Genomic DNA, 27,507 nt, shown 5'->3' on the forward strand with positions numbered 1-27,507 from the left:
GAATACCCACGGCTGTCCCACTATCATCCCCTGCAAATTCCCCTTCAGAGACTTTCCAGATCATAAAGGGAGGCAGTGGTGCTGAAATTCAGTGATGAGAAAGCTCCTTGAGCCTCTGAGTCTCACCAACTTAGAAACATGGCTGTTTCCTCCAGTTGTAGTTGTGCAAGTGATAGCAGTTCTTCTCCATCTTGAGCAGAATAGGATAGTGATGACCGCTGGAAATCACATTCATCAATTGCTGTTATGAGCTCAGAGTATTTACAGCATTTCAACACCCAGCTTTGTGAAGAAGTTACCCATTTCCACCTTCATCAGCCATGGGTCCAGCCCTTCCCACAAATGGAAGTGAAAGATGATTTGGGAGGGACATAAAAGCTGGGCCCAGGGGCGTTTCAAAGAAGACATGGAGAGCATGAACTTTGCGATGCACCCTAGAAAGTCTTAGATTGACATTCCTGTGGCATGTTCACAATCTGTTGCTCAAAGGTCTCTCTGCCGCTGTTGACTTTTCTTGATAAGGTACTAGAAGTGAAGCCACTCAGCACTCTTATTTGTCCGGACTCCTGGCTAACGTTAAGATCAAAATTTCCAAGTCTCTTCCTGTTTCTGAAGTTGCCTTAAGTCCGGTTTTAAGAGAGGTAGTGTGCTGTAGCCTGGCCCCCAAGCCCCTGTTGAGGAATGTAAGGTAGGTTTACACGTGCGACCTGCGTTCTCATAAGGGGTATTTCAGTAAGAGGGATGGTGAGGTGGAAGGGCTTGGAAATGGCCGTGGGGTTGAGACCAAGCTTTGCCACTTCCTAATTTTGTGACTTTGCGTCTCTTCTTCCTCCCACATAAAGTAATTCAGTGAGGTGCCATGGAAGCATGAGGCAACTGTTGCTATCTTAGAGGAGAAAGAGTAGCTGTTGTGCTGGGCTGGGCGACAGGAAGCCTAGACTTCACTTCAGCCCCAGAGAACTCACTCTGGGTCTTGGGAACCCGCTTCACCTCTCTGGACTTTTTTGCTTCATTTTCAAAATGAGAGGCTAGGGCCCGGGCCACCCTGCTCATCGTTAACTTCACCCAACCTGTTTGAGAAGTAAAGTTGTCTTCCAGTGGGTGGGGATGGAGGCGGTAGAGCAGCACAGGTGCTGGAATCAGTAACATGTGAGTTCAAGCTCTAGCTTCCCAACTTGTAGCAATACGGCAGTGGGTAGATACCTAGCTAGCATCTCCGTGCCTTCATTTCCTCCTTTGTAAAATGGAGATCATGGGGATGTCTTCCTGTAAGGCTGATGTGAGGGTGTAAACGCAAAGTGCTTAGCACAGGCTGGCACATAGTAAATGCTTCTAGTACTTCCCCAAGGCTGCCTTAACAGATTATGACAAAGTTGGAGGTTTAAAACAACACACATGTATCATCTCACAGTTCTGTAGGTTAGGCATATGACCTGGGTCTCGCTGGGCTAGAATCAAAGTATTAGCAGGGCAGTGTTCTCTTCTGGAAACTTTTATGGGCTGAACTGTGTTCCCCATTTATTTGTTGAAGTCCTAATCTCTGGTACCTCAGAATGTAATTTTATTTGGAGATAAATACGGCCCTTAGGGTAGATCCTAATTTCTAATCCAGTCTGACTGGTATCCTTAGAAGAGAAAGAAATTTGGATGTACAGAGACACTCCAGGGATGCGTGTGCACAGAGGGATGCCTTGACTATGTGAGGACAGAGCAAGCAGGTAACAACTACAGGCTCAGAAGAGGGGCCTCAGGAGAAACCAAACCTGCTGACACCTTGATCCTGGACTTTAGCCTTCAAACTGCGAGCAAACAGACATCTGTTGTTTAAACCACCCAGTCTGTGGAATTGTATTATGGCAGCCCTAGCAAAGTAATATAGAACCTCTCGGGGGAGAACGTGTTTCTTTGCTCTTTCCAGCTTCTCCAGTTTGCTTGCATTGCTTAGCTTCTGGTTCTCTTGCTCCACCTTCAAGGCCAGCAACAGTGGGTTAAGTTCATCTCATACTGCATCACCCTGACACCTTCTGCCTCCCTCTCCCACTTTTAAGAACCTTTGTGATTACATTGTGCACACCTGTCTCTTTCTCAAGGTCAGTGATTAGCAGCTTCAGTTCTGTTTGCAAACTGAGTTCTTCCTTGCCTTGTAATATAACATATTCACACGCTTTTGGATTAGCATGTGGACATTTTTGGGGGACCATTGTTCTACCTTCCACAGTGTTCAGTCAGTTTTAGCTATTGTATGGAATAGAACTTTGACACCAGTTTAGCTTGCTTTACTGACTCCAGTACTGGAATGGAAATAACGAGACAAAAAATTAAATTTCACTGAGTAGAAACTGGGGAATCATGTTCATTCTGTAGTTTGTCTTTGCTTTCTCCAGTACAGCGTGAGCTCCTGCTGACAGAGGATTCCTAGTACACAGAATACATGATGTTCCAGTGAGCTGAAGTTTCAGCATACTGATTCAGCTGGTATTTCTAGCAAATTGTTGACCTAGTATTCTTTGTTTTTTTAAAATAAATTTATTTATTTATTTATTTTTGGCTGTGTTGGGTCTTTGTTGCCGCGCGCAGGCTTTCTCTAGTTGTGGCTACTCTTCGTTACAGTGCCTGGACTTCTTATTGAGGTGGCTTCTCTCATTGCAGAGCATGGGCTCTAGGCACGCGGGCTTCAGTAGTTGCGACACATGGGCTCAGTAGTTGTGGCTCGCGGGCTCTAGAGCGCAGGCTCAGTAGTTGTGGCGCACGGGCTTAGTTGCTCCACGGCATGTGGGATCTTCCCGGACCAGGGCTCGAACCCGTGTCCCCTGCACTGGCAGGCGGATTCTTAACCACAGCACCACCAGGGAAGCCCCCTAGTATTGTTTATTTAGGGGTTTTCTGGTCTCGGTAGAATGGTAGTTCAAGCTGAGATTTGTCATACCACTTCTAACAGATCTGCTTGTTTACCTTTAGAAAAGAAAGTTTCAGTGTTCATAGGGGGACCGAGGTGTGTAGTTTCCACTGCATATTTGGCCTCGTGTGTCCAGAGAAACAAAAAGCTTAGAGCAGAAAACCTGATAACTGTATTCTTCAAACATATCTTTCAGGCATAATAACAGAAACCCAACTAAAAGAACCGTAAAATGAAATGGGAATTTATTAGTTTGTGCAACGACAACACCTTGGAGTAGATCTGACACTGAGTTTGGCTCAATCCAGGGATTCCACAATATCCTGAGGACTGGGAATCTCTCCTCTCGTCTCTATGCTTTGCTTTCATCCACATTGACCTCACTTCAGGGAGGGACTTCATTCCAAGGGGGGACCTCTCAGTACAGTGGGCCCTGGCAACTCCGGGCTTAGATGAGCCTTACGGCCAGCAAGCCCATTGCAAAGAGAGCTCTTCCACCTTTAAAACCCAAGAGGGGCTTCCCTGGTGGCGCAGCGGTTAAGAATCCGCCTGTCAATGCAGGGGACATGGGTTCGAGCCTTGGTCCAGGAAGATCCCACGTGCCACGAGCAGCTAAGCCCGTGCACCACAACTACTGAGCCCATGAGCCGCAACTACTGAAGCCCGTGCGCCTAGAGCCTGTGCTCCACAACAAGAGAAACCACCGCAATGAGAAGCCCGCCCACCGCAACAAAGGGTAGCCCCCGTTCTCTGCAAATAGAGAAAGCCAACGAAGACCCAACACAGCCAAAAATAAGTAAATAAAATAAAATAAATAAATACATTGGTAGTAAAAAAAAAAAGCCCAAGAGGATCTCCAGGGTTAGTTTCCCTGGATCAGTTTGGGTCATGGTCCTTCCCTGAACCAATCAGTCTGGCCAGAAGACATAATGCAAGGATTGGCGAGGCTGAGGTCAAGGCCACCCTGGAGCCCTGTGACAAAGGGAGGCATCAGCCTCAGCCCAAACACAGGGATGGAGAATAAGGAGGAACGGTTCCCAAGGAAAATCGAGGTGGGATTTCCAGAAGAAGGAGCAATGGGTACATGCACACAACAATAACCAGCCTCCACTCTCAGGTGAGGTTATATCGTTACTGTGGAGAATGGAGCTTCTTATGGCTGTCTTCTGTCTTATTTGGGCACCAGGCACCCCTTGCTGGATGCTGGGTGAGCCCACCCACCCCAAAATTTATAGATGCAGGGATACAAGACACATAGCACCAGTGGATTTGAAATAAAGCTTATTAATTATATATGAACGGCCAAAGGATTGCCTGAGAGGGCTCAGGTTCTGTTCAGAGTTAAGTAAGCAGAGGGGGGGGGAGGGAAGGATCAGGTGTCCTCAGGTGTTCCTAGTGCATAGTGGATGGGCCAGGGTTAGGGTTCCCCTTAAGGCTGGGTTTCCAGTGGCTTGAACTTCCCTGTGAGGTCCAAGGGAGGGAGTGCCCAGATGTAGGGCAAGTCGTAACGGGGAAGCATGGGGCTTAAAGGTAATCAGCAGTCCAACCTCAAAAATGGACTTAGACTCTTTTTTTTAAAATAAATAAATTTATTAAAAAAAAATAAGAATATGGGGCATCGCTAGGATCCTCAGCCGTGCTACCCAGGCTTCCAAGATACAAACGGAGAAACAACTTCCATTTCATTTGTTGAATCTTAGTAGTTCCACCTCAGCAAAGTCTCACCTCCTCTGCTCTTTGCAATCCTCAACTGCATCACTTTTTTTTTTTTTAACATCTTTATTGGGGTATAATTGTTTTACAATGGTGTGTTAGTTTCTGCTGTATAACAAAGTGAATCAGTTATACATATACATATGTTCCCATATCTCTTCCCTCTTGCATCTCCCTCCCTCCCACCCTCCCTATCCCACCCCTCCAGGCGGTCACAAAGCACCGAGCTGATCTCCCTATGCTATGCGGCTGCTTCCCACTAGCTATCTACCTTACGTTTGGTAGTGTATATATGTCCATGCCTCTCTCTCGCTTTGTCACAGTTTACCCTTCCCCCTCCCCATATCCTCAAGTCCATTCTCTAGTAAGTCTGTGTCTTTATTCCTGTTTCACCCCTAGGTTTTTCATGACATTTTTTCCCTTAAATTCCATATATATGTGTTAGCATATGGTATTTGTCTTTCTCTTTCTGACTTACTTCGCTCTGTATGACAGACTCTAGGTCTATCCACCTCATTACAAATAGCTCAATTTTGTTTCTTTTTATGGCTGAGTAATATTCCATTTTATATATGTGCCACATCTTCTTTATACATTCATCCGATGATGGACTCTTAGGTTGCTTCCATCTCCGGGCTATTGTAAATAGAGCTGCAATGAACATTTTGGTACATGACTCTTTTTGAATTTTGGTTTTCTCCGGGTATATGCCCAGTAGTGGGATTGCTGGGTCATATGGTAGTTCTATTTGTAGTTTTTTAAGGAACCTCCATACTGTTCTCCATAGTGGCTGTACCAATTCACATTCCCACCAGCAGTGCAAGAGTGTCCTCTTTTCTCCACACCCTCTGCAGCATTTATTGTTTCTAGATTTTTTGATGATGGCCATTCTGACTGGTGTGAGATGATATCTCATTGTAGTTTTGATTTGCATTTCTCTAATGATTAATGATGTTGAGCATCCTTTCATGTGTTTGTTGGCAACCTGTATATCTTCTTTGGAGAAATGTCTATTTAGGACTTCTGCCCATTTTTGGATTGGGTTGTTTGTTTTCTTGTTATTGAGCTGCATGAGCTGCTTGTAAATTTTGGAAATTAATCCTTTGTCAGTTGCTTCATTTACAAATATTTTCTCCCATTCTGAGGGTTGTCTTTTGGTCTTGTTTATGTTTTCCTTTGCTGTGCAAAAGCTTTTAAGTTTCATTAGGTCCCATTTGTTTATTTTTGTTTTTATTTCCATTTCTCTAGGAGTTGGGTCAAAAAGGCTCTTGCTGTGATTTATGTCATAGAGTGTTCTGCCTATGTTTTCCTCTAAGAGTTTGACAGTTTCTGGCCTCACATTTAGGTCTTTAATCCATTTTGAGCTTATTTTTGTGTATGGTGTTAGGGAGTGATCTAATCTCATACTTTTACATGTATCTGTCCAGTTTTCCCAGCACCACTTATCGAAGAGGCTGTCCTTTCTCCACTGTACATTCCTGCCTCCTTTATCAAAGATAACGTGACCATATGTGTGTGGGTTTATCTCTGGGCTTTCTATCCTGTTCCATTGATCTATCTTTCTGTTTTTGTGCCAGTACCATACTGTCTTGATTACTGTAGCTTTGTAGTATAGTCTGAAGTCAGGGAGCCTGATTCCTCCAGCTCTGTTTTTCGTTCTCAAGATTGCTTTGGCTATTTGGGGTCTTTTGTGTTTCCATACAAGTTGTGAAATTTTTTGTTCTAGTTCTGTGAAAAATGCCAGTGGTAGTTTGATAGGGATTGCATTGAATCTGTAGCTTGCTTTGGGTAGTAGAGTCATTTTTACAATGTTGATTCTTCCAATCCAAGAACATGGTATATCTCTCCATCTATTTGTATCATCTTTAATTTCTTTCAGCAGTGTCTTATAATTTTCTGCATACAGGTCTTTTGTCTCCTTAGGTAGGTTTATTCCTAGATATTTTATTCTTTTTGTTGCAATGGTAAATGGAAGTGTTTTCTTGATTTCACTTTCAGATTTTTCATCATTAATGTATAGGAATGCCAGAGATTTCTGTGCATTAATTTTGTATCCTGCAGCTTTACCATATTCATTGATTAGCTCTAGTAGTTTTCTGGTAGCATCTTTAGGATTCTCTATGTATAGTATCATGTCATCGGCAAACAGTGACAGCTTTACTTCTTCTTTTCTATTTTGGATTCCTTTTATTTCCTTTTCTTCTCTGATTGCTGTGGCTAAAACTTCCAAAACTATGTTGAATAAGAGTGGTGAGAATGGGCAACCTTGTCTTGTTCCTGATCTTAGTGGAAATGCTTTCAGTTTTTCACCACTGAGGATGATGTTGGCTGTGGGTTTGTCATATATGGCCTTTATTATGTTGAGGAAAGTTCCCTCTATGCTTACTTTCTGCAGGGTTTTTATTATAAATGGGTGTTGAATTTTGTCAAAAGCTTTCTCGGCATCTATTGAGATGATCATATGGTTTTTCTCCTTCAATTTGTTAATATGGTTTATCACATTGATAGATTTGCATATATTGAAGAATCCTTGCACTCCTGGAATAAACCCCACTTGATCATGGTGTATGATCCTTTTAATGTGCTGTTGGATTCTGTTTGCTAGTATTTTGTTGAGGATTTTTGCATCTATGTTCATCAGTGATATTGGCCTGTAGTTTTCTTTCTTTGTGACATCCTTGTCTGGTTTTGGTGTCAAAACCAGATACCATGGTGGCCTCGTAGAATGAATTTGGGAGTGTTCCTCCCTCTGCTATATTTTGGAAGAGTTTGAGAAGGATAGGTGTTAGCTCTTCTCTAAATGTTTGATAGAATTCGCCTGTGAAGCCATCTGGTCCTGGGCTCTTGTTTGTTGGAAGATCTTTAATCACAGTTTCAATTTCAGTGCTTGTGATTGGTCTGTTCATATTATCTGTTTCTTCCTGATTCAGTCTTGGCAGGTTGTTCATTTCTAAGAATTTGTCCATTTCTTCCAGGTTGTCCATCTTTATTGGCATCTTCATTCCTCAGCCCTGCACCGCCGAGCGGGAGGGGCAGAGGAGCTGAGCTGCAGAGGTCGTGGTCTGTGCCCCATGGGCCATCCCACGCTGCCCTTCCAGTGGCTTGTTCTGCCTGCAGAGCTCGCAGCCTGGCCCAGCCCTGCGTGGTCGTGAGGCAGATGTGGGGACTGCGAGGTTGCTGTACCAGCTTTGGGGACTGGAGGCTCGCTTCGGTGCCGGGGTGAGCAGGTGAAGTATTTCACTTGTGCCCACTGGGCGTCGCATTTCACAAACATGTGTTAACTAAAAGTCTCCCCGGTTGTGCTGCATTGAGCTGCTGCCGTCAGCTGTGGCATGTGCACACATGCATGTGTATTTGGCCTTATGTGTGAGGGAATTACACCAAGCTATTGGCTCTGTCTCCCCACATCTTTGGGACTCTAGCAGACCCATCTTTATTTATCAAATGGGTAGTCAGAAGACAGTATTACAACCAGCCTGTACAGAGAATTCCAGCAACTAATATAACAGCGAAACCTGTGACAGTGGGTTCCCGAGTGCCATGTTTATCTCTACTGAGAATAGGATAGTACTTGCCTGGTTAATAGCAGGAAACGCACATATTTCTCTATGCCTTTTGGATGGTTCTTTCGTGTCACACAGAGTGACTCTGCTCTCTACTTTCCCTTTGCCCAAAGATCAGGGCAAACTGGTTAGGACTCAGGGCTGTAGGGACAATCGGAACACCAGCTCCACTTCATACAAGCTAGTAACCATGGCAGGTTGCTTCCACATATACAGAGAGTGTCTGAAAGAGGATGCTTTCATTCTTCCAAACCCAAAAAACAATGTCAGATCTTTCAAGAACCTCCAAGATCATCTGGTCCCATTTCCACATTTTACAGGGGGAGAAATTCAGCCAAGGACAGAGGTGAGTAGGCAGATGGCCAGGAGAGAAGTGGGTGGCCATTCCAGCTGTATGGGCGACTGTCAATGCAAGGTTGCCTGATCATGACAGAAGTCTTCCCATCAGAAGCGCTTCCAGTAGATGATTAAGAGCCATGATACGGTAATCATTTGAACAACGATGGTTATTAGTCTTATTTGCAGACACAGTGTTCAGTTATGCAGAGCACTCTAGTGCAGTAGTCCCTTGGAAATTTCTCAGCCATCAGTGCAGAGAGTCTATTTTAAATGAATATATTCAGCACTTTCCTCAGACCTACTTATTATACACAGGAGACCAACCACCCATGGAAAATCAGTTCGCTACAAGGGGAGGCATGGGAGCTTTAAAACAGTTCTTATTGCATAGTAGCCAACTAATTTCTTGAAAAAAAAAAGCCAGACTTACCTTCTTGCCTATGGGGCTGTCCAGAAGACTGTATTCAAATCTCCAAGTAAGCAGAGGTTAGTTTCTTGGCCTTGTTCTAGGGAACATCCCTACACAGAGAAATCAATAACTCACCGTCCATGGAGCCCTCCTAATGCTCAGAAGCTGGTTTTATGTATTTATTTGCAATGTGAAGGGAAGCTGGCTTAAAATAAGCAGCTGTAACAAGACCACAACACACCACACACATACACCCAATTCAGTAACGGCATCCTGTGGAAACTCTTCTGGAAATCTCAGAACCCAAACCACTGTGTGGGATTCCAAACAACGGTCAGAGCCACTGCTCTCACTATTGGAGCAATAAACTATGTTTACCAAAGTCTTCCTTTTTCTGGCTGAGTTGTCCCACATCTCTGCCACAGACTGTGAGCCAGCTAGCGCCTCTCTGAGGAGTCTTGAGCTAAACCTCTGCCCATTGGGAGCTTGTCAGAGTTGAGGGAGGTTTGACCATAGAAGAAACTGAACTGTGCATCCTACTTAGGACCGGGGCATTTTTTTTTTTTTTTTTTTCAAAACCGCTTCCATAAAAGTGGCCCAAGTGGTATTAAGGGGTGGGGGACAGGGCTAGGGCTTGACCTCTCAGGTGGATAAAACGCACTCCATTGGTGAGTATGGCTGCAATGGAGGTCCCGAAAGCAAAGTTCTGGGGTTGACTTTGTGCCCTGGAGTGAAGGGTCTTAGCTCCCTGGGCCCAGAGCCTGGAATGGTAAGCTCTCTAGCCTGTGCTCTCAGCTAACGAAAAGGCAGCGCTTCCAGAACAGAGTAATTAAGCGGAACCTTTTCTGCAGCTTCCTTTAAGCTTAGAAAGGATTCAGTTCAGTAAGAAGTCCATGAATAGGACCTCTGGAGACACCTCTAGAGTAGGTCTGGATAGGCACATGGCTTGTCCTTTGGATGAGCCCGGTAGGAAGTTTTAGAACCACCTTTACCATAAAGATCACCTTTATGATCTTTTTCTATCCTCACCTTCTCCCTCTGTCAGCCTTGCTCCTTGGTCTGCCCATTGCATTCGGGATCCTTGAGTTTCCTTAGCAAGTGAAGGATGGTTGATAGGGTATCTCCCATTGCCCAGGAGTTTGTCCACTCTGTGGATATCCTACTGAGTTTGGATGCATTGATGTAGTGAAAGTCAGTCCTAGGGAAACGCATGGGAGCACTTGTTATTCTAAGGACATTTTTTCAGTTCCAGCAAGCACTCGCTGCGTCCCGTGGAAGAAGTCCTGTGCTCAGTGTCTGAGTCCCGCTTAACGTGTGAAGGCAGCTGTGGGATAATGGATGAGAACGCTGCACTGCTGTTAGATTATCGGCTCTTCACTTACTTGTTTATCCAGTCAGCATATTCTTATCCAGAATTTCCGACGTGCCCCTTTGCTAGGTGCTGTGGCTATAGCATGAATAAGAGGGTCAATTCCTTGCCCTTGTAAGCGAGGGAGACAGGGTAGGCAAATACACATGATGTTTTCTGAGTGTGATACGAGGGAGGGATGAAACAAACAAGAGGATGACGCGGGGAGTCCTGGGGAGGAACCTCAGCAGAGCGTGGGCAGAGAAGGCGTCTTGGAGGAGGCAGTATTTGAGCCGAGACCTGAACCTTGAGGGAAAACCACCTAAGACTAGAGTCAGGAAAAGAACAGTCCAGGCAGAGGACAAGAGCAAATATCAAGGTACTCGGGCAGGAGAGATCTTGATATACCTGAGGTTATAAAAATGAACATCCACGTAGTAAAGGGGGACCTTGCGGAGGATAAATGAGAGCACAGTCAGAGAGGTGGGCAGGGGCAGGGCCTAGGGGAGCTTGGAGGCCAGGGACGGGCATTCAGGATTTAGCCTGTGTGCAGTAGGGACCCTTATGAGCTTTCAAGTAGGAAATGGTGGGCTCTGGTTGACACCTTCTAGTGAGACTCTGGCTGGTGTGTGGAGAATAAATTAGAAGGAGATAGAAGCTGGGAGAAGGGGCTGGGAGGCCGTCACCAAAGTCAGACCAGAGGGGACAGTGGTTCGGCCTCGGGCAGTGGTAGAGGAGCAAGAAGAGAGACAGAGATGGAGGGACAGACTCCAAGTCAGGGGCCGCGCTGAAGGGAGCTGATGGATTTGTGCGGGAGGGCGCCCCCCCCATGCCGGCATAGGGGGTGGTTTGGAATAGGTGCTCAACCAAGGTTTCGTCTGCAGTGAACCACCATTGAAGTTTTAGGCTCAAATTCAATCTTTGCCTCCTATGCACCTTTACACTGTAGGGGAAGAAAAATAATTTTCTCTCTATCCTTCCAGGTTGTTGGCTGAGACCCACCTATAACAAAAAGGCAGATTAACATGAGGAAAAAAAAATAGAATTATATATGTACCTATGGGAGCCCCAAAGATCTGACACTCAAAGGCAGCCGGACAATTGAGGCTGGTGTACTGTCCTGAGCGAAGGAAAGGGATAGGGGTCTGGGCTTCGCAGGGGGGCAGGCAGTTCACAGGAAGGTGAGAGGGGGAGATGTTTGGCAAACAAGGGTCCGCCTGGCAGGCAGGTAAGTGTCTTGAGTGAAAAAGTGATCTCTGGCAATAGCTCTCTTCCTGGTACAGGCCCCCAATCTAAATTCTTTTAGGCAGTTAAAAGGTTTTTCCTGAGTCTGCTGGGTCTTGACTGTCTTCAGCTCCACGTGCCAGAGTTACATATTTTGGGGTGACAGCTTCTGCTACCCTGCAGGGCAAATCCTCTAATCTCTCTCAGCAAGGGGTGGCAGGTCCGCAAGTCCTTTGTCAGTGGCCAGCCACCCAGATACAGGGGATGGACATTTCTAGAGATGTCTGTGCCCATACATATTTGACCAGAGGCTCTTGGTGTTCACCCCCCAGGGCTTAAGTGCAGGTGACTGGGAAAACTTTGCATTTTATTTCCACTCGTAACCTGACTTTGAGCTTAACTCCCCGTGGGCCCCTCCTACAGCAGGAAAGCAGATAACTCTCCTTGACCTTCCATTATTGACTTTGGATGAATTTGTCCAGAACCTTGTCAACTCAGATGCTCCTTTTGCTGGTGGACAAGAAGCTTTGGGAACCAGGCTGCTACTACAGACCCATCTCAGGAAAGTCAAACAGCAGCCTGGGGGCTTTGGGGGCTCATTCATCACGGAGAGCATTTGGATGTGTGGCTAACTATATGCTTTATTATGGATACTAATTTATGCTGGAAGCTGCTACCGTGAGTGTTAGCACTTAGCTCTAGTTAATGAAGTTGAGTTGGGCATTCAATGTATCACTGAGCTCACAATCTCTCCTCTTGGCTAGAACAAGTTGGTATGGGAAACTGAGGGGTGATCGTGTTGGGGAGAACACATTCACACAGTGAGTTTCTTCCCTGTGACTCTGGGCTGCCATCCATGTTGCATTGTGCTTGTGCCATGTTGATGTGAGATGATTCTCAGTGGGATAGAACCCTGGGCTGTGTTAAGAGAGAAGTATCGGATTGTTGTGATGATTTATCAGCGCAATCACAAAGAGCCCCTGTGTGGACTCCAGTGAAGCCAACTGGAGACCTGTGGTTTCTTTCAAGACAGTCTTCATGTTTTAAGAAGAAGAAAAGGAAGTTGGCGTAAAAATGCATTCGGCGTGTCCCACTCGGCTCACCCCTAAGTTTAATCATCACTGATGACTTGCAAATACAGAGGATAAACACACTTACTTTTCACCTTTGCAAGAAAGAAAATCAACTATTTGCTCTGCTCTCATTGGTATTAAGAGGAGTTACACATGTGAATCCCTAATACATCAATGAGATGATAGAGTCCTGGGGGAGCCATTTAATTTTTTACCACCTTTTTTTTTTTTTTTTTAACATTGGGCTGAAAGAAGGAGAAAAAAAAGCCCAAAGGTCCTGTATAAAGAACAACTTAGACTGACCTTGATTCTTAGGTATTCTTTCTCAGAGCCCAGCTCCAGAGACTGGGCAGCCAGGACGGCCTGGCAGGGAAGGGGTTGAGTTGCCCCAATGGGGCCAGTCCCGAGAGTCCCACACCTGTTTTGCCGAAAACCTTAATGTTAGTTTCAAGCTTCGTAGGATTCTCTGGCAAAATAACCACTCTACACTCAGTTAAACAAGAATTTAGAGAGAGTTTATTGAATTAACAAAGATTACAGTATACTAATTAAGAATAGTATAACTAACTAAGAAAGAATAGTAAAGACAGAGGTTTATACGTCACTGAATTGGGGAAGCACCTCCACCCAGAGGCAAGCAACGCTGGGAAGTCCCTTGAGCAGCAAGCTGGAGTCCCAACTGGAGGTCCCGGCTGGTGCGTCCACCCCACAGGTGAGACTTCACTTTGCCGCTCGAAGGAGCCCAGCGTTCAGCACCGGGCCGCAGGCTAATACAATCAGCCTGCCTGCAAGTTTGCAGCTCTGCTTATGGTCACAAATGCCTTGGGCTTAACTCATAAGTCTTGGAATGTTCTTGATTCCTGGGGGCTGGCCAGACCCTCCGAGTGCAAGAAGTCCCATGACTTCCCCTGTGTCTTACCTAGTGGTCTATGATGTGTGCTGGCCTGGGTGTAGCTCAGCGGTTTGGCATGCAGCCGGCCTTCACATCCTTGTCCGACCCGAGGCCTAGTGCCGCCTCTGAAGCCTGAACGAGACGGCTTCACTAGCTTCCCCAGCACACACCTTCCGGAATGGCTGGTTTGATAGTTTGCCTGAGTCCTCACCCTTTACCCCACCCAGGGCTTCAGTCCTGCTCTCTGCCCGCTAATGCGAGTTGGCACACACGCCTGCTGCATTGGGGTGTCCTACAGTCTTGTGCGGCAAGCGAGAGGCTGTCTTTCCTTACATACCTGCTGAGCATGCTAGGTGCTTGAAATGCAGAGTTTCACTCCGTTCTCACTATGGCCTCCCTCAGGCCAGCGATCCTGGGAGCCCCGAGTCTCAGGTGAGAACAGCTGGAGAACACAGCTGACAAGGGGAAGTGACTTGAGTCAGACTGATTCCCAAGTTCAGTGTCCTCAGCCAGGCTGGCAAACCTTTTCTTTTAAGGGCGCTTAGTACCTGTGTCTGGCTCTGCGGGCCACAAGTTCTTTGTCCGACTCACTTCTGTGCTTGTAGAGGGAGTGTACCATTGACAATATGTAAATGACAGGTATAGTCATGTTGTGCTAAAATTTTTCTACGAAAAGATCGGTAGCCGGATTCAACCAGTGAGCCACAGTTTGCTGACTCCTGTCCCTAAATGCTTGCGCGTTTTTGCGGCTCCAGGCTTTTTGGTGACGGTCTTAGGCTTTGGAGTCCCACAGAGCCAGGCTCACATCCAGCCTCTGCCCCTTGTTTGCTTTGTTATGTCGGAGAAATCACTTAACCCCTGTGAGCTTGGTTTTCCTCATTTGTGAAAGGATAACCTGAGAGGGTAGTTGCATGAGAGAACGTGTGCGAAGCATCGGACACAGAGTTCAGCCTTGGGGTAGCTGCTAACTGTGGCCTCAGACCCTTGGAGATGTTCTGCTGATCCAGCTCCTGACTCCCAGGGGAAAGAGTCAACCTAGGCTTGCTGTCTACGGCAGCTGTGCATTCAGACCAGGCCGGGAATGTTCTGGGTCCCTGGGCCAGCTTTCAATCCTGTTTCTGTCTCCAAAAGAACAATTTGGCATCAGGGAACAAAAGTCAGAAGGTTACAATGGGAATTCATGCCCCTAAGATCCCAGGGAACGTGGGGTCCAATATTAAAGCATAAAGGAGGAAAGCAAGACATTTTAAAAAATCTTTTTAGAGATGCTAAGAGACACAAAGAGCCCCTCACTGTTTTACACTTGTAAGGAGACCCCTGCTGGGCTCCCAGTTCTAATCTGCAGTAAAAAGCCACAGGGCATCTGGTTCCATTGACTCACTTCCTTTTTGCGCCGTAGCCTCTGGCAGGAAAACTCGAACCAGCGAGGCACTTTAGAACTGGCTTCAGCAGGGACTTTTCTGTCAATCAGCTGCTGATACTGGAAACATAAAGACGGCGACATGATACAATTTCTGTTCCTATTTCTTTACTTTTGATGCGGTCATCCTTGAGGAACCACAGTCATCAGCTGTATACTCACGGCTCCCTGGGGTACAGAACCCTGGACGGTTAAGCCACAGAATTAGATTGAAGTAATGGCGTTGGTGGTGATGAGAACACAGAGGGCCTGCCTCACAGAGGCAGGGTAAGTGGGATTAGGTGATTTTATTTATGGTGTTATGCACGTTCTGTTTATTCCTTTGTCTGTTTTACCGATTTATTCCTTTCTCTCCTATACCTGCTTAGTAGCTGTTTAAGTGAATTTCTTAGCTCACATAATTTGAAGTCCAAGAGTCTGTTGGCATCGTGTATAGCTAGATCCAGGAAGCCCAAACCATGTCATTAGAGCTTAGTCTCTCTCTCCCTCCCTCTCTCTCTGTTTCCTCTACTCCCTCCTTTTCTACCCATATCTCTCACTCACTTGGTCATGAAATAGATGAAAAAAGTTGAAAGGCCCCAGTGACAGTGACATGTCACAGCTGAGGTGCAGAGTTAGGTGGGGGTGGTCCAAGAAGATGTGCTGCAGGAGGAAACATCTGAATTTGGGATTATACCCCCAAGGAGGGGAGAGATCTAAAGCAGCGTTGGTCAGCCTGTGCTCTCTGAACACCCATAGAAGAGTCTCCTGGGCTTGGCTGTCATGGTGCAGTTTCCTGGGCCTCATCCCAGACCGACAGAATGAGATTCCCAGGGGAAGGCCCTGGGTTGTGCGTTTCTTTAGCAAGTTCCCTCTGGAACGTGTGCGTTCCAATTTAAAGCAATCTTAGGTGGAGCAGCTTCTCATTCTGTACAATTAAACAGTAAAAAGTAATCCGAGTCTGTACACTGAAGCTAGATCAGGAAACATAAAATGTCTAGGGTGGATGCTTTGAAGAGTTTCCGGAACACTAATTCTGGAAGCCTGTTGGATCCCCCTACTCTCCAAACCTTCCTGAGTCGTGTACACAGACAGCCCTTACTTAGGGGTGAGTTCTGCTGTAGACAGACAGCCTCCCTGAGACCCTAAAAGATGGCATTCTCTTTGTCATGCAGCAGTGCAGAAAGCATGGAAATCTGGTGAAGGGCTCATCTCTAGCTGGTCTTTGCTCTGCATGACTTGCCTAGAAAAAGGCCTAGTAGGTATGAAGGGCCCAGGAAGTTTCCATGAGCTCCTTTCATCCATCATTGCAATTTTGGAAAAGGAAAGTGCAATGTCCCTAACTCATGTGCTCCTTGATCTTCCTGTTCTACGAGATCCTAGTGTGGGCTCTGAGGAGAGTTGCTGGGTTCACCGTTCCTGCTCTGCCCCTTATAGGCTGAGTGACCTTGAATAAGTTATTAACATCCCTGAGTCTCAGTTTTCTCATGGGCAACACCTGTCCCACAAGGTGGTGGGTGAGGATTAAGAGAGAGAATGCATGGGAGGCGTTTAGCATGATGTCTGACATCTGATAAGTACTCAGTAAACCTCAACTACTATGATTTGATTGTCCTTATTCGTACTTGATCTGTAATATGCACAGAGAGGAGAAATAAGATTTTAATCTGAGAAAGCTATCAGGCTCCTACGTCTTTTGCAAACTAACACTGGGTCAGTAGAGCCTCAGGGAAGGGTTTGGCTTCTATTAGTTTCTCTGTTAAAATTAATTGTAGATAATTATATGGAAATGATAATGAATATTTAGTTCACTTCCATCAGAGACTCAACAGAGCATGGTAGTTAAGACCAAGACTTTTGGGCAAAACAGACATAGGTGTGAGCCGGATTCTGTCACTTACTAACTCTATGACCTCGGGCAAGTTATTGAACTTCTCCAGCCTCAATTTCCTAGTCTGTACAATGGGAAGAATAATAGGATTCATCTCACTGGGTTGCTGTGAGGATTCACTGGTTGTTGGATGTAAAGCACCTGTTTGCTCCACGGAAAGAGCTTTACCATCACCACCACCATCATGTCAAACGACTGTCAATAGGGGTGTCCGGGGTGCTCCATGTACCGTATGGGAAGAGAGTTTTGCTGGGTCTGACATTTTTCTTATTTAAAATGGCCATGCAGTAAGGTTTTTTTTTTGTTTTTTTGTTTTTGCAGTACGCGGGCCTCTCACTGTTGTGGCCTTTCCTGTTGCGGAGCACAGGCTCCGGACGCGCAGGCTCAGCGGCCATGGCTCACGGGCCTAGACGCTCCGCGGCATGTGGGATCTTCCCGGACCGGGGCACGAACCCGTGTCCCCTGCATCGGCAGGAGGACTCTCAACCACTGCGCCACCAGGGAAGCCCTATGCAGTAAGTTTTTAAAGCTTATCACTATCTACATTCTTTACATCACCAAAAACGGACTCTGTCAGCCAGAGAAGAGAAGCCTGGGTTAGAAGAATGGGAGGAGGGGGATGTAGTGACTTCCTCAGGTTACGTAAGACAAGAGTGTTCGAGGATCTTTGGATTTGGGGGAGGGGGAGGGGTGAGGCATGGTACCAGACCCTCTTGCCGGATTTATTCCTCTTCCTCCCCTCCCCTCCCCTTTTCTTTCCTTAAATGGAAATAGAGATTTAGAGATCTTTCCCCCCTGAAACTGGGTCATCACTTTAGATTCTGGTAAAACACAAAAGTGCCCATTTGTTTCTTCCTGCTTATTCATTCTTGCAACAAAATACCAGGAGAACAGAGGAAAGTGCTATCAAAGGCATTTCTGTTCAAAGGAAACACTCCTCAGTGATCACTATCACCTGGGAAGTTTCTTCTGCTTCTTTGACAGTGTACTCATTTTTCTTGCCCTGATTTTTGTGCCTGTTTCCCTGAGGCACCTGAGCCTGAGATAGTTTCCCCCGATTCAGGATGTGCCCCGTACATAGGAAGCTGCAGAGGAGCCTCATTTTGGCCGATAGGGCTCAGCCAGGCCACTCGCAGCTGGGTCTGAGTTGCCCGCAGTGGGAGGCACAGCTCTGCTGGGGCAGCAGACGATTTTCAGGGGTCAGCGAACAAAACATCCAAAAAACCATCCAGTCACAAGGTGAGAAGTTATTCTCTTTCCATTTCCCTCTCAGTCCTCAAGGAGCAGGACTCTGTCTGCTGCTAGTGTGTTTTCACAGCTCTCTAACACTTCCTAACGTCCCTTTGTAATGAAGTGAGAAGGCAGGCCTCAGAGGCAGGGCTCTCAGCAGCTGATTGTATGCAGTTAGAATTTAATAACTTTATATTCACCCTTGTGGTTAGCTTCTATTTATGGCAAGGGATACTGGTTTTCCACTTGCTGCTGTGATTGTTAAGTTTCCTTGAACACGTGTAAGTAACAGAGAACTGAGTAAACGAAAATATATTAGGGAGATAACATAGGTATCATGTAGCTACGGCAAAAATGTTGAAGGCTGGGAAGGTTGTGAAGGACTGAAGTTTGGGGAAATTGCGCTTGGTGCAATGACATCCCTTCCCTCTTTGGGGCTGACTTCCAACGTGGAGCCACTGTCTCCTGAAGCCAGCTGGCCCCATGCATCAGTTGGTGAGAGTCGTTAGGAATACACAAAGCCCAGCTCTCCAGAGGGATAAAGAGGTGGTGCTGCGGAATATTGTTGTGTTGGTCTTTAGTTGTGAATGAAATAGCCCCACCAGGCTCTTTCCCTGGGATAAGAGTCAGGGCAGTGGGGAGATGGGACTTCAGAGTTTGGTTGCCTTGGGTTTGCCTCTCAGGCAGGGATGTGTCATCATAGATTCTGGATTCACACCATCTGGGTTCAAATGCAAATCCGAGATCTGGCACTTACTAACCGGGTAACCACAGGCAAGTTGCACATCCTTGTGCTGCAGTTTTCCTATCTGTAAAATGGGATAATAATGGAACTTACTGATAGGGTTGTTGTGAAGACTGAGTTAAAAATATAGAGTACCCAGAAAAAAATGCCCAGAACATAATCTCATGGTAAGTGCTTAATAAATATTAAGTGCTATGATTGCTACTGTCGTCGTCATCATCGTCACCATCATCATCATCATCATCATCTCTCCTTGTTTGTAAAACCAGGCTAGTATTGCCTGCCTCAAAAGGTCAGTGGTCCATGGTTGCTGCACAGGGAATGCTGAATCCCTGCCCCATCCCTTCTCCTGAAAACGTGAGACTGGCAGGCTGATGACAAACTTCCAAAGCTACAGATACATGTGGCTCTTACACCTTACTTGATTTTGAACGGTAACACGACCCCAGTGGGGTTTTTGAGGTAGCTGCTTCCCATACACCAAGCCACTGGGTTGCTGGATATACACAGTTCTGGGAGGTAGATGTGAATGTCTCTCATTTAAAATGGTATCCATGCCTTATGATGGAGTTCTCTGACCAAGCAAGCCAAGCAGGGTCACCCATTTGTAAGAGTCCTTTTGCATAAGCACATTCCAGCTATAGCAGGAGTGAGCTCCTCTTCCCTTAAGATAGAAACAATGACAACACTGATGTCAGCAGCTAAGCCCAGTTTTAAACCCATGCTGCTCCTCTCGGTTGAAGTTAGCACCGTTTTATTAAGTTGGTAGTGAGCTGTAGCTGCCCCACATTCCCTTTGTTCATCTACTATCCATCTGAACTAATCACTTAATTAGCCCGGGCAAGAAGTCTTCTGTGGTGTTAAATAACTCTAAAAACCTACTGGAGATGCTTCTGAGTAGCCTGATTGGCTTTAACTTGAAGTTCGTTACCTCTGGACTAGGATATGTTAAATGCAGGGCCTGGAAAACAAGCTGAATTCTGCACTGAGCTCAAATTCTGTTTATTTGTAGGGAAAAAAAAAAAAAAAATCATCCCTTTAGGCCAGCGGTTTTCAAAGTGTGGGCCCTGACCCGCCAGTAGCAGCTTTATCTGGGAATGTGTCAGGCCCCGCTCTAGACCTGCTGAATCACTGAATCAGAAACTCTGCAGGTAAAGCCTCGCAATCAGTTCTAGAAGCCCTCTCGGTGACACTGATGGAGGTTAAAGCTTGAAACCAGTGCTTTACACTGTGCCTTCAGATTATAAACTTGTTTTGTTTTCTGGCAGAGAGAAGAAAAAAAGGAAAGGATGAAAAAGGGAAAAAGAGGGGAGGGGCAGGAGAGAAAATCAGAAAGATGGGTAAATAAGACCTGAGCAGTCCGGATGGGAAGGCTGTTTACTGAAGTATGACCAGCAGCATGGGGCTCGTTTAGGATCTGGGAGTATTATTCCAGAGCCTTCCTGAGAAACAGTGCGGCAGAGGGATATGTTGGCAGAGGGATATGTTGACCCCGGGCCAGAATACACAGAGAGCGGCCAAACTGCTGCTATTTGTCCAACATGTGAGAGGACAGTGGGGCATTTCCAGGTGGAATAAGAGTACAGGAAAGCCCCAGTTGCTCTCAGGGTCCCCCAGGATGGACACACAGAGGCTACTTAGTAAATGCTCTTTGACTTGACAAAGATTGAACCTTAGTAGCCTACACTGAGTTTCCCCAGCTCATTCTGATCTGGAGAGAGTAGGTGGGTTTACTGGGCCTGGTCTGCAGGGAAGAGCAGGACATGGTCTTAGGGCATCCACTGCGGCCCCTCCCCCTGACTGCTGCGAGACAGCTCGGCTCAGGGGAAGGAGCCCCAGGCTTCAGTACGGGGACACCGTTCTTACTAGTGTGTGGCCTTAAGCCAGTCACGAACTCTCTAACCTTCAGGCTCACTCCTCCTCTGTAGAAGGAGGATAACAGTTCCTTCCAGATGTTTCTGCTCAGCACTGTCGCACCTGCACCTATACATACAATACTTGGCACACAATAGGTGTCAAATAAGTATTTGTTAAGTAAAAATAAAAAGGAAGGGAGGGGGCTTCCCTGGTGGCGCAGTGGTTGAGAGTCCGCCTGCCGATGCAGGGGACACGGGTTCGTGCCCCGGTCCGGGAAGATCCCACATGCCGTGGAGCGGCTGGGCCCGTGAGCCATGGCCGCTGAGCCTGCATGTCCGGAGCCTGTGCTCCGCAATGGGAGAGGCCACAACAGTGAGAGGCCCGCGTACCGCAAAAAAAAAAAAAGAAGGGAGGAAGGAAAGAAGGAAGATCGGTTGATTTTTGTGAGGCTTATATGAAATAACGCTTTGAGAATGCCTAGCATAACATTGTTGGTACAAAGATGTACTGTTAAGCGGTATCTATCACATGAGGAGGAAGAGAAAGAAAAATCGATTCAGAAAGAAGCCTTCTAGGTGCCTCGAATTGGGCCTGTGTCCTTGCTGAGCATCTGGCCCTGCCCCCCCACTCTTCTCTCTGCACCTACACTCGCTCCACCTTCCAGCTTTACCTAAGGGGCCACCCCACTTGGGGCGCTGAGTCCATAGCCTTCAAGTCCCATGCGTAGTAGGCGGTCAAAATGACCTTAGAACTGAAATGAACTGCAAGTGTGTGGCCAGACTTGGTGGCGGGGGGGGGGGGGGGGGTGGTGGTTCCAAGTGGGACTGACACATTTTCGATCCCTGTAACTAAGGAACTACATGTCAATTATTTTAGGTGGTTTTATTTCTACGATAGGTAATCATTGACCTTTTGGTTAACACACGTCCCGCATAGTCATAGTAAGCATTTTTAGTAATACCCTTCCCACGTGTTGTTAAGTTATAGAAATGCCATTAGCTGCCTTCATTTATATGATTAAAGGGATGCTCTCATCTTGAGAATGTTTGGATATCCCCTGCCTTCCCTTAAATACCCCTCCCCCTTCCCCTTTGAACATCAGTACAAAGGACCAACCTGCCAACTCAAGAAAGGAGAGAAACTGGAAATGGTATTTATTATATTTGCTGAAAGTCCTTGGTTATCAATTCTTCTCCAAAGAGCATAGGTTTTGGGAATCAGACTTGAGTTGATCCCAAACCCACCTACTATCAACTTTGTGACCCTGAGCAAGTTACCTAACCTTTCTGAGCCTAAATTTGCATCTATATTCTATAGGGATCTTGTTTGGATTAAATAGCCTCTGCAAATATATCTACAATAAATACACACCAAAAGTTAGTTTCCTTCTTTCACCAGTAAGTCGTGCAAGCACACCCAACAAATACAGACCATCGGAAAAAGTAAGTTCTTGCCCAGACCTTGGTTGCAAGCTTGGACACAGAGAAGGATGGACGGGAGAGGTTTATGTTCATTCAATGAGACACACAGCTCCTTCTTACCATCTGAAAGAACTGATGGGGTCCGAGAAGTATTCTTCTATAGTTTGGGGTCAGCTGTGGTAAAGACAATCATGGGGAAAGGTCCTTTCAGGCTCCTTGCCAAAAACAGGGTATCATTCTCTTCCACCTTTTGGACGTTTTTTTTCTTTTTTTGTGGTATGCGGGCCTCTCACTGTTGCGGCCTCTCCCGTTGCAGAGCACAGGCTCTGGACACGCAGGCTCAGCGGCCATGGCTCACGGGCCCAGCCGTTCCACGGCATGTGGGATCTTCCCGGACCGGGACACGAACCCGTGTCCCCTGCATCGGCAGGCGGACTCCCAACCACTGCACCACCAGGGAAGCCCCACCTTTTGGATTTTGATGGCAGGTGGAACAGTAAAGATAAGGAATGGGCTTAGACTTTGGAAAGTGAGTACTCAGGGGTCATCAGAAGATGCCTTCCTTTGGAATGCTGTCAACATAGAGAGTGCCTGCCGCACTGACAAGCACAGCACTGGAAATGGACCCCATACACACACGCAGTGATCCACTGTTTACTGTAAAACGAGCAACTCTCTAGCTCTTGAGCAAAACAGCAGCAGCCTAGTGGGTGTTTGTGCCCAAGAAGAAATCAGAGAGAAAAAGAAGGCTACCGCCAGGGACACTGTTCTGACCTAAGCATTGTTCTCCATTGCCTTTTGGAGAGTCATAGTCGGTTTTTCCCTATTAGTATCGGTAGGCTTTGTTAGTTCTTGAAACACCTCTTAAAAGGCACTGTAAACAGTCCCTGTTGGGTTACTGTGCCTTCCAGCTAAGCTTGGGCTCCTGGGGCTGGCTTGGAGGTCAAGCTTGAGGGCTGCCCTTCTCACCCGGGGCCTCCACAGCCTCCCAACCGTGGCAGGGTTACAGGAGGACACTGAACTGAGGAGATCCATGGGAGGACAGGCAGAAATGAGGCTCCTGTAGGGTTTTAACTGCACAACGGAAAACAAAACTGCAAGTAGGCTTCCAGTATGACTCAGCTGTCTCATCAGTGACTGTTTATTTACTTCTTTGACCAAAAGCCAATGAGTGAAATGCGGAATTAGCCCTGAAGGCAGGGGCCAGGGCTTCTGGTGACATTTGCTATTGAAACTGAGCTGGAATCAGTCTTTGACCTGCTGGGGATAAAAAGAAATTGGTATTTTTAGGGCTCTTCTTTGGACCGTAAATCGGCAACCCTTGAGCTGGGGGGAATTACCAGTATTTGCCATCTTCCCTCACTGGCATTTTATCTTCTGAACACATCCAGTTCAGATTGCAGTGCTTTTTACTTTCAGCTAGCCTTGGGAACCGGAAGGGTCTCAAGAAGGCATTGCAAACAATGAATAATTCAGGCTTTGGCAAGGACACACAAGAAGACTGGAAACCAGATGCAGTTCAGTCACGCTCAGTCTGCTGGCATATCCTGTATCGGAAAAACAGTCAAAGCAGTGGGTTGAATGGTGGCCCCTCCGTAAAAGCTATGTCCACGTCAAACCCCTAGAATCTGTAAATGGTATCTTGGATGTGGATTATCTGATTGGGCCCTAAATCCAATAACAAGTGTCCTTGTAAGGGATGCACAGAGGAGAGACACACAGAGAGAAAAGGAGGAGTGTGAAGAGAGAGGCCGAGATTAGGGTGAGGCTAAGGAACTCCAGGACTGCCAGTAGCCACCAGCAGCGAGGAGAGAGCCCCCCAGAGCCTCTGCAGGGAGCCCAGCCTGGCAGGATTGTGGACGTCTGGCCTCCAGAAGCGGGAGAGGACACATTTCTGTTGTTTTAAGCTACCTAGTTTGTGGTGATTTGTTACAGGAAACTAACACACCATATGCTGGAGATGGTGCTGGGGTCAGGGAGTAGCCCGTAAGCCAAAAGAGATTCTCAAGGAGGCTTTTCGTGAAAAGGAAAAGTCCTGCTCTGGGCTCTTTGTAGCAGTGCTCTTGGCGTGTTTTACTTTTTCCTCTATAAACTCGAATCCCCTGTTTTATTAATCTACTAGAGGAAAGAGCGAGCCTACTTCTGTCATCCTTCCTTAAAGAAATTGACCGTTACGGGCAAGGGGCATGTTTCCTCAACCAATTTTGAGAGCTGCCCCATTCTTTTCCTTACATTCCTACCACTCCAGCAGCCCAGAACGGTGTCTAGCCAGCATATTACATGTTTATTAGTTTCCTGAAGCTAATTTTGCCATCTTAAGCTCCTTCAGATCTGCCTCTCTGCACCGAAGGCAGGAGGAGAATATAACCGAGGAAAAGGTGGACATTTCTTACTCTATTATCTCACCTACCACGAAGGAAACTCTGTAAATCTTCTCTCAGCCTTAACAAACCTTTGGTTTACAGGAAGCACAGGAGATTTGATCTATCCTCAGTCGTGCCTTTCAGAGGACCCCAAATGTCAATTTTTAAGTTAGCCAACATGCAAGCTAAATATTTTAACTATCATTTTATTTCCATCCAGGCCAAGGGGCAACTTAGAAAAGGTTCTATTCTAAGTACATAGCCAAGGAAGTGTGGAAGGGCCACGGGTGCCGTTGTTTTGAAGGCAGCCTGTCAGTCATTGCGATTGAAACATAACCCCGATTGCTTCCACAAGCATAATAAGATGCTTTGCAAAAGGTTGTCGAATTGTAGGATGTAATAAAATCTGCTTAGCTTCAGTTTCAGTGCCGCAGGGTCCTAAAGCACGAGCCCCATTTCCTTATGCCTTGGGACTTGTTTGAGTTCCTTTGGTGCCTGGAAATGACAGAACATAAACCAGACATTTAGTTAGAACAAATAGCATTTGTTTTGAACCATGGCAATAAACAAAATGTAAATCTGCTTACTGCCGATCTCTTAGATTGCCATTAACACGTTACACGAAGCCATACAGATGTGGGCCGGTGGCGTGACATAGGTGGGTTCCAGCCCTGCAGATGCCCGTACTCCCTGGATCTCCACCTGTTCTGTGGCTTCTGCCCACAGCCTAGGCCCCAGAGGTCAACCGCATGGTCTCTTAATCTGCTTTAAGGATGCAAGTCTTACATACAAAATGAAGCCAATTCAGACCTTGAATTAGGTAAGAATAGATTCTCAAATATAGACATTATCAGAAGTACCTGGCAAGCTTGTAAGAAAAACACAGATTTCTCCAGCCTGTCCTCCACGTTCTGAATTAGCCGGTGTGGAGAGAAGGCCAAGAATCTGTGCTTGTTAGCAAGCGTCCCTACGATCATAGTCTGAGGCACCCGCCGCTGGATGGGGGAATTCTTGAGCTAGTGTGTAGCAAGCAGAATCAGCTTTGCTTCAAGGCCAAGTTACCTGAAGGGTTTAGGCCAGGCCTAAACAAAGGACTTCTACTTATAAAACAGGAAAGTGGGGGAAGCCCTTTAATCTTATTTGCGGGAAAAAAAAAAAAAAAAAAGATAATTCCTAGCTCACAGAAATGTATTTCATAGCTCTGATACCCTCTCTTTACCCCAAAGGAGAAGCTGTCGGATACTTGGCTTCTGGGCCTTACTCACTGGGATTAGTAACGTGGGTGTGGTCAGGAGCTGGATTAGCCGGGGCTGACTTGCTTGGGGGACATTCCAAGGGCAGACCATTCCAGGAAAGGGAAAATTAAATAGGAGGGGGCGAAAGAGCAGAATTTTGCAGGCTAGATTTCATACAATTTGGGGGAGGTTGAAAGAAAAGGCTCTTAGGAGATATTAGGGGCAGCTACCATGGGTGTGATATACGAAGAGATTTTGAGAACCACTGTGGAGAAGCACAAATGGACTTTCCTTCAGGGTTTTCCAGAGACTTCAGTGAAGATTTACATGGCTTTTCACTTACTGTTCGCTATTCATGGCTTTGAGTGCAACACTGTGGACACAGACCTGGGAGGCCAAGGTGCAAAGACCCAGCTTCCTGCTCGTTCCCGTGTGTAGTTCAAGGATATGCTCAATACCTCAATACGGGCCCATTCAACCCCACTGGGTGAGGACACACGGGCACACACTTCAGCCTCTGGCTCATGCAGTGAGTTTTTAGTGAGTCCAGCGCTATACTTTTTCTGTAAGTTCATAAGAAGGCCAGAGAGCAAAGGGCAGGCAGGGCATCCCTTTGGAATTACATCTGCTCCCTTCCAGGATCCAGAACACAGAAACCAACTCACTTCTGCTTCAGCCTTCACACTTCGGTTCAGGATCCCCTCCCCGCCTCCCCGCCTCCCCAGGTCCACTGATGTCTGTAAGTGTGGCGTGGAAAGTAGGGGGTGGGTACCAGTCAATTTGCATCCTCCCAACCCCCTGCAGAAGGGGGCCTGTCTCATTCCTGTGTGATGCTGGGATCTTTCCCTGCTGTTCCCAGCACCACCCATCTTGCTTGCACACGTGCGTCATCTCCCGCTCATTCATCATTGCCCGTGTCCTTGAACGATTATTGCCTCTGAGTCAGAGGCACCTGTGCAGGCCTGAAAATGGATGTGCCCTTTCTTTTCCTCCGCCTCACCTGTCGAGGGCAGATTTATGTCCTAGGAGAAGTTTCCCTCGGTTTTATTTTTGGTCTTTTAAACACCGCGGCCCTGTGTTATTTCCTTCACCCGCCCTTCCCGACACCAGCCCTGTCATTTCTGAATCTCCCGGGTTGCCTGTGCGTCCATTCCTGAGCAGGCCTTCTGTCAGTCTGCTTCTGATGCTTCTGCAAAGCATGCCTCACACGGCCTTGGCATTCAAGCCGTCCGCCTGGCTACTTAAGGCTCTGTCTTCAGCAGTTCCTTCTCTCCAACTAGCCTGGAAGCTTTTCATTGCCAGAGCACAGCGAGTGAACATGTTGGACTTTGAGACTTGGGGCAGAAGCCCAGCCTTGTCATTTACTGGCTGCGTGTGTGTGTGGGGGTGACGTAAGACGTGCAAGGTTGGGGCTGCGGGAAGGACTGAGTGGGTGAACACATGTAAAGCGCTCAGAGCCGTGCCTACCGCATCAGAAGGACCCACCAGTGTGAGCCTCTGCTGCTGTCCTCATCACTGCTTACTCTCTGTGTTGCACAGCAAGGCAGAGGCCACCAGGCAGCAGAGGCCCACGAGCGTCAAAGCAAGTGAAAGTCAGGCTCAGCTACAAGGCCGGAGATTCGGCCTCATTATCCAAGAGGGCACATCTGGGCAGCGGACTCACCTTGCCATCTTCTGGTTGGACTACATGTACCACGTGCCCTTCATGTCCCCACTTCCCTTTGATCTCACCTTTAGGCAGTGGTGTTTTCAATGCCATGTGGGCGTATCAACAAATGTATTTACTGAAGCATGAATAAGGCTCTAAGGAGGGTGCCAAGAGTTGAACAATGAGATCCTCGAGGTGCTTCCAGCCCATTTGGGGAAACCCATCACACAGGGTGAGGCAAGGCAGTAGATAATCGGGTGC

The 27,507-nt window shown here is 46.8% G+C and overlaps 1 protein-coding gene and 1 long non-coding RNA gene across 40 annotated transcripts in view; one reads left to right on the forward strand and one right to left on the reverse strand.

The window, feature by feature from the left end:
• Positions 1–27,507, forward strand: part of LOC137232603 (uncharacterized) — a 324,779-nt gene that overhangs the window by 243,242 nt on the left and 54,030 nt on the right. Inside the window, exon 3 of the long non-coding RNA XR_010947092.1 lies at positions 17,069–17,262. This is a non-coding gene — a long non-coding RNA (uncharacterized lncRNA). The remainder of the gene's footprint in view (positions 1–17,068; positions 17,263–27,507) is intronic.
• Positions 24,550–27,507, reverse strand: part of FHIT (fragile histidine triad diadenosine triphosphatase) — a 1,451,597-nt gene continuing 1,448,639 nt past the window's right edge. For all 39 annotated transcript variants that reach the window (XM_067755027.1, XM_067755025.1, XM_067755001.1 and 36 more), the window contains one exon: positions 24,550–24,858. The gene's annotated coding sequence lies outside the window, so the exon portion shown is untranslated. The remainder of the gene's footprint in view (positions 24,859–27,507) is intronic.

The sequence above is a fragment of the Pseudorca crassidens genome, chromosome 10 (assembly GCF_039906515.1).
Source record: "Pseudorca crassidens isolate mPseCra1 chromosome 10, mPseCra1.hap1, whole genome shotgun sequence".
In the NCBI taxonomy this organism is placed as follows: Eukaryota; Metazoa; Chordata; class Mammalia; order Artiodactyla; family Delphinidae; genus Pseudorca; species Pseudorca crassidens.